Below are 13,261 nucleotides of genomic sequence, written 5' to 3'. Positions count from 1 at the left end.
TAGAGACCAAGATAAATAGTGATGACCAACTGTTGGCATTTTAATAATTTTTGAAAGAATTAAATTTGAGGCCAACATAGTTGAATTTACGAGTTGGTCAAAATGTGTAAATGATAAGGATTGATGATATGGTGTATTTAATACATGAATTGAATTTTTTAAGTGATCTAAGGTAAGGATTTGAAGAGAAGTTTCCAAAAGTTTCAAGAAAGGAGAAGAAGAAAAAAATGATAGATAAATTCAATGAATCTAATCAAACCCTAAGATGTATGGTGATGTTTACGTCAAAAAATATCAAAGTTTCCTATTGAAATATGCACAAGAGATGTTTTATGGTTTTTGAATGGAAAATTGTTAAGAACCTATAAAGAATAGAGTAGCAGAGGAAAAGTAAGAAATTGTTGAAGAGTGATTTCTTAAAGGGTTTCCAAGCATATCAGTGATGGAATATATGATGAATTTCAGTCAATGAACTAGGAATGAGTTGAATGGAGATTTGAATTTTTAAAGTTAGTTATATTTTATCAGATCAAACCTAGTTGTTACTTTCTAATCATTGTGGAAATAAAACCCTTTAATCAAGGTTGACTTCTCTGTCATAATGTAAATCCTTTAATCAAGATGACATTCTAATGGAATAATATAAAGATAGCTAACAAGGCCACTTCTAACATATTGATTAAATCCTTTAATAAAGTCACATAGGTAACAGTGTGTTTTGTAACCTTTAATAGGGTTGGCTCTTAATCAAGCTCACTTTAGAATAGTCAAAAGTGGTAGCATGTCACTATTGAAATTATTTAGAATAACTTGGGGGGGGGGGTGAATAAGTTATCCAAGGTCTATATGTATAGTTAAAAATTTTCATAGCTTAGTGAACCCATAAAACATTTTCATCATGCATGCATCCATTAGATTGTGAAATCACTTAAACTTGTAGGTTACTATCAAATCAATTTGCAAAAGTGTAAACATGAAACATAACAAATTCAATAACACATTTGACATAATGATTAGCATGGATATTCAATTTGGGAAAAACCACTAGTAATATGCTACTCATTCTCACTCTTTTGAAGTGATGCCCTATGAAAGGCCAACCATGTTAAAGGTTACAATACACACTATTAATTGTGACCTGGTAAAAGGATTACAATCACCTGTTAAGAGTGAGCCTTGTTAGAGGACTTTATATCATTCACTTGGAATGTCACCTAGTTAAAGGATTTACAAATGATTATTAGGTCAACCTTAATCCAAAGGATTTACCCTAGATTGATACAATGATTAGAATGTAACACTAAGGCTTGATCTGATAACAACTTACAACTCCATTTACAGATTATAAATCTCTATTTTAGTCCTCCATTCTGCTTGGCTTTCACACTCTTTAGCTCTAATAGCTTGTTCACCCTTCAAGCATCCATATCATTAAGCCTTCTTTGTTTTCTTGCCAATGTAGTATCTTCACTTAGGTCACTAAATGAAGAAAATACCCTAGACTCCTTATCTTCCTTAGGTTCTTACACATGACAACCTTTGCTTCTAACCAACCATCTCTATATATAGAGAATTAAAATATTTTGTCATTCAACCTTCATCATCCTTTTTAGGGTTAGGTTGGATTAAGTAGGATTCAATGAGTCTACCCCTCACTTCATTACATTCCCTTCTAGAAACTTCTCCTTTCAATTCTTTTTGAATTTACCTCAAAATAGTTCATCTTGAATTCTGTGCCACTAGCTCATCAAGATAATCTTTCACATGGTTCATACAATCCAAGAAATCAAACTTGTTGGCTCAAATTCATCAAATTCATGATCTTTCTCATAATGCTAACACTTGGCATTAACTAGCTTTTGATGTGATGGAACTCAAAATTTTTGACAAATTTTAAAGTCCAAAATCTAGGCTAAAGGGAGAATCTTTAGATTTTACACACTACTTATATTCAAACAATGTGTGTCAAGACACTAAAAGTCACAATCAAGAGAACATGGGAATTCATGATGAAGAATTATCATTAATGTCAGAATTGTGTGTTCAAATACAACAGTCATAATCAATATCACTGATATATATATATATATATATATATCATTGATATTTACATATATATATATATATATATATATATATATATGTACATATGTATATATACATACATATATATATATATAGATATATATATGTATATGTATATATACATATATATATATATATGTATATACATATATGTATGTACATATATGTATATATATATCTATATATATGTATATATATATGTATATATGTATATATATATCTATATATATGTATATATATATGTATATATGTATATATACATATATGTATATATATATATGTATATCTATATATATATCTATATATATATCTATATATATGTATATATATATAGATATATATAGATATATATAGATATATATATAGATATACATATATATATATACATATATGTATATATACATATATACATATATGTATATACATATATATACATATATGTATATATATGTATATACACACATATATATATACATATACATATACATATATATATGTATATACATATACATATATATATATGTATATACATATACATATATATATATATATGTATATACATATACATATATACATATGTATATACATATACATATATACATATGTATATACATATACATATATACATATGTATATACATATACATATATACATATGTATATACATATACATATATACATATATATATATACATACATACATACATATACATATATATATATACATATACATATACATATACATATATATATATATATACATATACATATATACATATATACATATACATATACATACATATATATATATATACATACATATACATACATATATATATACATACATATACATATATATATACATACATATACATATATATATACATATATATATATACATATATATATACATATACATATACATATACATATACATACATACATACATACATACATACATACATACAGAAGAAACCAATCTATAGATAGATAAAGTTCAATGAAGAGGCTACTGCCATAGATATGTTGTTTGATGACTAAAAGTTTATCTTTAATGGATGATAGGTCAATACTTCTTCATAGCTGGATAAGTTTATAGTAATTGCAATTTTCACAATGAATGAAACCATTGTACAGTTAGCCTTCCCAATGCTAGTGTATGCTAGTTTTAAGTACTAATTTTTGAAATGGAACATTAGCATACAAGATGAGTCAGCTTGTGATATGTTAAATCCATGCCACACAATATGGAGTATGTTGACAAGCATCATTAAATGGAATATCCTTATTAAGTAGCATCGAATGTCAGAAAAGATGATGGAATGGATACATAGCACAAAACCAAATAATACCTACAATGAAGAATAGCTTGAGACAATATAAAGCTACATAGGAAGTCATTAGCCAATGTAAAGACTAATAAAATACAAAAAGGCTCACTTCACATTATATTATGAGGGAAAGTATTTTAATTACCATCCCTAACAAGAAAAATAATAAATAAATCTAGTGCCATAGAGGATATTAGTATGTATGCAAAGATGTAAATATATCACAATGAAGTCCACTATTTCTATGTTGAAGAAAACAACACATTTTGTAGTATGAATGGAGCTATGAACAATTGTAGGTATAGAGGAACTAAATTAAAGGTAGATCGTAAATTTTTTCAACGATGTTAAATATGAGAGGAAAACTCTCGCTTTGGTGCGGTTGAAGTTGAATAAATACTCAAGAGTGGGGATAAATAAAAAATTCTCGTCCTCCACATTATTGCATAGAAGGATTTCTATGCGAAAGTCTCTAATGAAAGTTCATGATAATTCTAAAGTATTAAAAAAAGATGCTCGGTGGTAATCAATTTATTATTTTTATGTTATAAAAGGTTACATCTATTGGATATAACCAAATAACATATCATGAAGTATAAATAGAGGATTTGTTGATATAAGACATTCAATATTCAAAAAAAAAAATTCTTAAGGAGGAGTATTTTATATCTACTTGTATGGAGGAATAAGGGGCTATAATATGAAATTGTAATACAAATTCAATTATTTTATTTTTATAATAAAATAAAATGTCTTTTGTTCATTACTAAATGGCATGGAGATTTAATCTGCAGATGAATCATCCTTTGTAATTATTTTTAAGAATTTTGTATACAATTTAAATGTAGATAAGTGGACATGGTCATTTAGCATCTTAAATGTGATTATCATAGATATAGTGCAATTTTTAATTTTTTCCATATTTGTGTCCAGTTTGTCTCCCTATTAGAGGAGTTAAAGTTCAATATGGATTAATTTAAGACTGCATAATATTTGGTCTATCACATCTTGATTGTTTGATTGTTGGCAGATCAAGTGCATAAGAACCTTATAAATTTGTACATGAAAATTCATTGAAGTTGACTCTATTGCCCAGATGAGTAGAGGCATTGGTCTTTCTATTATATAAGTAAAGAAAATCTATATAGTCCTTCCTATAAGAATCAAATTCATTATAAAAAAACCTTATACAATTCATACAATTCAACACTCACCATTTAGTTTCATTTTAATCAAGTTTAAGGACCTTGCTTGCTAGAGAAATCTAAAGCTTAAATTTTCCATAGAAAAGCTTTCAACCAAGTGATCTGATTTGAGGAGAAGGTCTACCCATTTAGGTGTAGTGAAGCTTGAAGTGTAGGGGAATCAAGGCGATTCTTGTTTGTTGGCCATAACTAATTGTGGAATCCTATCAGAGAAGTGGCAAGCTCTTGGCTTTCTAATCCACAATTTTGGGAACCAACATGATGCTCGACACAAACTGCATTGCTCGACATTCACTGTCAAAACACTTGGCATGAACTAAAGTTTATTGGTGCTCAACATCAGCTAAAATTTTCTCAGCTTATATTTTTTTACTCGGCTTACACTACAATTGACTTTCCTTGGCTACAATTGATTTTTTGCTTGGCTTACACTAACTTTTCTCGACACCCATTTCTTAGATTCTCAAGCTTGGTAGACAAACTTCATTTAACTTATTATTCTAAACTTAATTAGTGTAACCAACATTTGTAACCTTAAGTAGATTATCAATTTACTATAATATCACTGTCTTAACTAATCCTTGTACTCTTTTTTATATCATAACTCAACCTTTCCTCTAGGTGCCATTGGTACCTCATTTGATAAAATCCCCTTCATCAATCAAATAATGATAATACTTAAATCATATAAGCAATTATCTCACCAAAAAGTAGTAGGTTTGACATCAATAACAAAAACAATAATTGAAACACATTTATCATACTTGCATCAATATGTTTTCAACAATCTCCTTCTTTGGCATTGATAGAAAACCAAACTGGCTAGACTTAATCCGTAAGAACAACAAAATACCAAAAAAAAAAATTCTTTGCATTGAAATCTCTCCCTTTGTCAACAACTTTCATCTTCTAAATAGGTTACAAAATTATGTTTAGATCAAGAGATAATTAGCCAACTCATTCTTATGAGTCCCTCTTAATTATTTCTTATATCTCCCTCAACATTATCTCCCTCTTACTAGGTAGATGTAATCAATAGGTATAGGTACACTTTCTCCCTCAACTTTCATCTTCCTTTGTGATTTCCTAAACTTAGTACACTTTTCTCCCTCTTTGACAACAATGCCAAAGAATTATCATCTTAATATGCAGATATGAACATTTTTAGTTTCTTCGTCAATCACCTATCTTATGACTGATTTGTAGTTCCAGCTCTTTCATTACTTTAGGCAACTCCTAAAGTAAGATCCACCACATCAATATGTAAAACATATCTATCAACTTGTTTGATGTAGGGTACTCCTCGTGCTTCTTAGATAGCATTTGATAGGGGTATCACCCCAAGTTTACCTCTTAGATAGTCATGAGCATCCTTAGGTAATGCTATTGTGTTAACATATTCTATCTTCACCTCTTTATCTTGAACTAGTTCTCTCAACTAATAATACTTGATTATAATGTGCCTAGTGTTTGTATGCATCATAAGATTCTTTGATATATTTATAGCACTTGTATTATCACAATAAAATATCATAGGTTCATTGATTTCCTCCTTCATACCTTTGAGTAGCTATTTTACCCATAAAATTCTTGTACAATTTACTACAATAGTAATATATTCAACTTCAGTAGTAGAGTGAGCTATACAATTTTGTTTCTTGCTAGTCCAAGTCACCAACATTTTTCCTAAGAAAAATGCTCCTCCAATGGTGCTCTTTTTGCCATCAATATTTCCAGCCCAATCAACATCAGTGTAGGCCCTCAATTCAAATTTCTCATTTTTCTTGTAGTATAGATCATACTCCTCAAGTCCTTTCATATATCTCATTATTCTTTTTATTGCCATCAAGTGATTCTCCTAGTATTAGTAGAGAATCTCTTAACTATCACAAAAAATAATGCAATATCAGGTTTTCTATGTACTAGATATTGTAATTTTCCAATCATAGACCTATATAATGTTTGATGCATCTTAGTTGAATCATCATTCTTTGACAATTTATGTCCTGTCACCATGGGTGTGCTTACTGACTTGGAATATTCCAATCTAAAAGTTTTCAATACCTCCTTAACATACTTTGACAAAGTGATGTATATATCATATTTCATTTGATGTATTTGTAAACCCACAAAGAACTTGATCTCCCCAAACATAGACATCTCAAATTCTTGCTTCATTTCATTTGCCAAGTCCTTAGACAAAGTATCTTGACCTCCAAATATGATATCATCAAAAAAAAATTTAGATAATAAAATACCTTTTCCTTTCTCTTTCTTCAAGTATAGATTTTTGTTATCATCAATCCTCTTAAATACAATCTTCACAAAATAATTATGAAGCCTCTCATACCATGCTCTTGGTGCTTGCTTCAAACCATATAAATCTTTGTGTAGTCTACATACCATGTTTTTGTTGTTAACATTGATAAATCCTTCTGGCTATTCTACATAAACCTCTTCCTTTAATATACCATTCAAAAATGTAGACTTAACATCCATTTGATAAAACTTAAAACCTTTGTATGTAGAGTAAGAAAGCAAAGTTCTTACTCCTTCCAATCTTGCAATAGGAGTGAATGTCTCTCCATTGTCTTGTTGACATATCAACCAAGTTTTTTATTGGTGAAACACACTTATTTAGATTCTATACAACTACCAAGCTCATTGAATAGTTTACAGTTTTTGCCATGTAATTCAGTAGCCACCGAGCTTCTATAGTTGTTGTCAAGTCTTTTGGAGTAATCTCAGTGGTTACCGAGTAGATTCAATTAGTGTGAAGTTCAACAGTCAAACTGAGCATTTTAGTGTATACTAAGTTTATCAGTGGTTACCAAATTTTCAATTCATGTGATGCAAAGCCTATTTTTATTGAGGTTTATAGTATCTACTGAGTTCATAGTTTAGGTGATGTGAAGCTAGTGTTAACTGAGCTACTTCATGGCAACGATTGATTCAGTGTTTGCCGAGTTACAAAATATCTATTGAGTCACTAGTGTAGACCAAGTTCAAGACTACTTGAAAGTGATTAGTATGGACTGAGCTTCTACTTCAACCAAGAGCATGACAATGTGAAGCAGTGATAATGGATGCCGAGTATCAGAACCTCACTGAGTCAATCTTCAGAACTCGAGTATTTTTATGTGGGCTGACTTTGTAATATTTGTATTAACTTGTGTCATGGCCAACCTTATAATTTTGTAAATTGGATTGATATATATGTATATGTATATGTGTGTGTGTGTGTCTATATATATATATATATATATATATATATATATATATATATATATATATATATATGTGATGTATTGTATCATATCCAATGTAATGTATGTATATGCAAGTGCAAGAATGTGAATGTGAAAGCATATGTATTGTGAATGTAGCATATAAAGAATTGTAAAGGCCATATTAGTACAAGGAGAAAAAGTGACAAATCTATCACAGAAAGGTGATTAGTACACTAAGGAATCTCTATCAACAAACTCAGTTGCATAACAAAGATCTATTGCTTCATCCTAACAAGTGAACTAGTCAAAATCCTATAACAAGGTAGACCTAACAATCTTTTCTAAATCTCTTTACCGAGTGCATACTTTATTGTATGTTTGTAAATCCTCTCACAAGGTGGACCTAGTAGTCCTATTTGCTCCTAATAGGGTAGATCATCAGAAGTGATCAATGTAAGCCTTAACAGGCCAACTTTATGCTGTAGTACTAAAGTTTGTAGGTATCATCCACACCCTAGTTTTACTTTCTATTTGGAAGGTTTTTGGGTCACCAAATCTTTGTGTTCAAGTGTTATGGATGCTTTCATATTTTTAGTTTCTCATGCATGCAATTAGATCATATGTGATAAATTAAGTGCTAATTGATTTATTAGTTTAAGAATTGAAAATTGTTAAAAGTTTTTGAAAGTTACTGATTCACCCCTCCCCTCTTAGTAACTTAGCATAGTCTTGAATATTTCCAACAAGTCTATCCCTTCTTCTTGTGCATATCCTTTATAGATTAATCTTGCCTTGTTTCTTGTGAATTCACCATGTTCATCTAACTTGTTTCTATATACCCACTTGGTACCAATCACATTTTTGTCTTCTGGTCTATGAACTAGAGTCCATGTCTTATTTTTCTCAATCTGTTCAATCTCTTCATCCATGGCTTTACTCTAGTCCACATCTTCTAAGGTATCTTTCATAGTTTTGGGTTCTTTCATGCTTAGAAAATATGTATCATTTCTCAACTTTTTCCTTTTCATTGGTCTATCATCTTTATCTCCAATGATTTGTGTAGTAAGGTGATATCTCTTGACATACTTAGACAACCTTGGTTTAGCTATAGCTTCTACATTTTGTCTCTCAACATCTAAATCACTGTGTACCTCTCTATTAGGTAGTTCAACATCTCTTTCATGTACACTAATTTAAAAATTAGAATGTGCCTCAACTTTATTTTGTAACTTGACACCTGAATGTAGCTCAGTTCCTAAATGGAGCTTGTCAGTAATAGTATGTGACTCGATAGTCACTGAAACTTGTTGTTGGTTTGTAACTTGATTTAAAAAATATTCTTCAATAGGAATACCTTCATAAAAGTATACAAATGATTTATATTTTTCAGGTTTCTTCGTAGGTTCAGCCTCATATACTTCTGTATATTCATCAAATTTCAAATTTGCACCTTTCACAACTTTGTTAGTGTTAGTATCTAAACAGTTATGAGCTTTACTTCTTGTGGAATAACCAAGAAATACACCTTCTTCACTTTTTGCATCTAGCTTACCATTCCTAAAATCTTTGAGAATATAACACTTACTTCCAAATACCTTAAAGTATTTTACATTGGGTGAGTAGCCATACTGTAGTTCAAAAGATGTTGAATGAGTACATTTCTTGACTTGTACATGGTTCAAGATATGGACAGTTGTACTTAGAAATTCTCTCTATATTTCAAAGCAACTTTCTTCTCCATCATGAGTTTCTTAGCATAGTCCATTATAGACCTGTTCCTCCTTTCAACAATTCCATTTTGTGGAGGGGTTCTAGAAATAGACATTTGTCTTTTGATTCCTTTATCATTACAAAAAATCTCAAACTCATTTGATGTAAATTCTCCTCCTTTATTAGATCTCAAACATTTCAAACATTTACCTATTTCCTCCTCAACTCTTGCTAAGTACCACTTAAACATTTGGAAAGCATCATATTTCTATTTCAGAAACATAACTGTCATCATTCTAGAATAATCATCAATAAGTAGAATAATGTGATTATCTCCTTTGTAGCTTTGCACTTTAGTTGGTCCACATAAGTCAATATGAAAAATCTCTAATATTCCTTTAGAGGTACGAGTCTTGCTCTTAAAACTTGACTTTTTCATTTTTCTTAACTAACATTATTAGAAAATTATATTGTTAGGCTTCTTCAACTTAGGCAAACCTCTAACTCTTCTCATGTTATTGATAGTAACGAAGTTATCAAAATTAACATGACATAACCTCTTGTGCCATAGCCACATATCATCAAATTCTACAACTAAACAAGTAGCATCCTCTATATCAAGGTAGAATAGGTTACCTCTAGTTTAATCACCTTTTCCTATCAATTTTCCATAAGTATCATATATCTTAGCAATTTTTTTCTCAATCTCAACCTTCCAACCCAAATTATTTTTTTGTGACACACTCAACAAGTTATAGTTAAGTCCTTCAACATAATAAGCATTTTCACATAAAATCTTTTCTGTGAGCTTGATAGAAACTTTTCCTTTTATCATACATGGAGCATCACGAGCAAACCTTTCACTATTTCCATCATAACAATTCAAGGTAATGAACTTACTTTTATCTCTAGTCATGTGATGTGAACACCCACTATCAATGATCCATCTATCATTCTTTTTCATACAAGACACTAGTACAGTTGCCTCATCCTCGTCAGATTTGTTATTAATTGCAACATACACCACTTCATCATCATGATCATCAGATCCATCTTCAAGACTTCTTGCCTTTGTCTTTGTAGTCTTTGTTGTCTTTATCTCTTTTACTTTTTCTGCAATTCATCTTTTCTGGATATGTAACAACAATATGACCAACCTCATTACAATTGAAACACATGATAGGTAACTTACCCCCTTTAAACTTGGCTTTACCTTTGCAAAATCTCCTTGCTAATAGTGCTTCAAGTTGATCTACATCTTCCTCATCTGTATCATTGTCACTGGACGCATATATTGCTTCTTCTTCTTCTTCTTCTTCTTCTTCTTCTTCTTCTTCTTCTTCTTCTTCTTCTTCTTCTTCTTCTTCTTCTTCTTCTTCTTCTTCTTCTTCTTCTTCTTCTTCTTCTTCTTCTTCTTCTTCTTCTTCTTCTTCTTCTTCTTCTTCTCATTAGGTTCTCTTAATCACAACCTAGCTTTGAAAGAAGATTTAATATTTTTAGGTCTATAATTATAAAAGTTAGATAGAAAGTAGTGAGTCTACCTACTAGACCTTCAAGACTTAAATTATTCCCTAGAATACATCTTAGTTCTTGTATCACAGAAACTCTAATAGCATATATGGGAAACAATGTTCTCAAAACTTTTCTTAGTACAATATCATCATTATTGTACCAGTAGCTCCTCTTATTGCATTAACACCATCTTTTATCCTAAAGCAATATTAAGCAATACTCTCACCTTCTTGCATTCTTATAACATTGAACTTTCCTTTGAGACATTTAGCTTTGGCTCTTAGAAAATTCTTGTCACCTCTATGGATGTTGTGTAGAGCATCTCACATTTTCTTTGCACTATTATAATCCTTGATATCATCAAATACAACATAATTCAGGGAAGAGGAAATCTTCAACATTGCCTTGTTGTGTTCATTCTTCTTTTTCAAATCTTGAGTAGTTAGAGCTCTAATAGGATCAACATGCTCAACAATAATGGTAGATTGTGCATGATCTCCAAGACTGCCTAGGTGTAGCTTCATTAGACTTTTCCATGTAGGAAAGTTATCTATATTAAACTTGGGTACCTCTCTTTTTGACATCTTGATCTTTTACTTTTTGTACCTTCAAACTAGTCCTCTTAAGCAGATAGGCTCTAATACCAATTGTTGGAATTCTTTATAATAACTTCTTAGGGGTGGGGGATCAGTTATCCAAGGTCTAGATGTAAAATTAATTTTTTCATAGCTTAGTGAACCCATAAAAAAATTTCATCATGCATGCATCCATTAGATTATGCAATCACTCAAATTTTCAGGTTACTGTCAAATCAATTTGTAGATATTTAAACATGAAACATAACATATTCAATAACACATTTGACACAATGATTTAATGTGGAAACCCAATTTGGGAAAAACCACCAGTAACACGCTACTGATTCTTAGTCTTCTAAAGTGATGCCCTGTGAAAGGCAAACCCTATTAAAGGTTACAATACATGCTATTAAATGTAACCTAGTTAAAGGATTTCAATCACCTTGTTAGGATGAGCTTTATTAGAGGACTTTAGATCATTCAATTGGAATGTCACTTGATTAAAGAATTTTCCCTAGATTGATACAATGATTAGAAGGTAACAGTAATGATTGATTTAATAACAACTTACAACTCCATTTGTAGATTATAGATCTCTATTTCACTCTTCCATTTTTCTTAGCTTTCACACTCTTCAGCTCTGATAGCTTGCTCACCCTTCAAGCATCCATACCCTTAAGCCTTCTTTCTTTTCTTTCCAATGCAATCTCTTTACTCAGGTCACTGAATGAAACAAATACCCTAGATTCCTTGGCTTCCTTAGTTTCTCATGACAACCTTTTCTTATGACTAACCATGTCTACAAATAGAGAATTAAGATATTTTATCTTTCATTCTCCATCTTCCATTTTAGGTTTGGTTGGATTAGGTAGGATTCAATAAATCTACCCCTCAATTCATTACATTCCCTTCTAGAAAATTCTCCTTTCAATCCTTTTTGAACTTGCCTCAAAATAGGTCATCTTGAATTCTATGCCACCAGCTCATCAAGCTTATCTTCCACATAGTTCACACAATTTAAGAAACCAAACTTGTCAGCTCAGATTCATCAAATTCATGATCTTGTTGATAATATTAACACTCAACATTAACTAGCTTCTAATGCTTAGGAAAAACTGTGTTGCTCAACATTCACTGTCAAAACACTCGACATGAACTGAAGTTTAACGATGCTTGAAATCAACTAAACTTTACTTGAATTACATTGTTTCACTTAGCTTACACTAAAATTGACATTGCTTAGCTCCAACTAATTTTATACTCAACTTACACTAACTTTTCTTGGAACCTACTATGCAGATTGTCAAGCTTAGTAGACAAAATTTATTTAACTTGTTCTTCTAATCTTAATAAGTGTAACCAACCTTTTCAACCTTAAGTAGATTATCAATGCACTATAATATCAATGTCTTAATTGATCCTTGTACTTCTTTTCGTATCATAACTCAACTTTTCCTCTAGGTGCTATTGTTACCTCATTTGATCAAATCCTCTTCATCAATCAAATAAATGATAGTACTCAAATTCATATAAGCAATTGTCTTACCAACAAGTAGCAAGTTTGACATCAGTGACAAAATAATGATTGAAAAACATTTATCATACTTGTAT

The sequence above is a fragment of the Cupressus sempervirens genome, chromosome 2, assembly GCF_028749045.1.
Source record: "Cupressus sempervirens isolate cs-2001-9-10 chromosome 2, ASM2874904v1, whole genome shotgun sequence".
NCBI classification, from domain to species: Eukaryota; Viridiplantae; Streptophyta; class Pinopsida; order Cupressales; family Cupressaceae; genus Cupressus; species Cupressus sempervirens.
Note: the sequence above shows the minus strand (reverse complement) of the source record.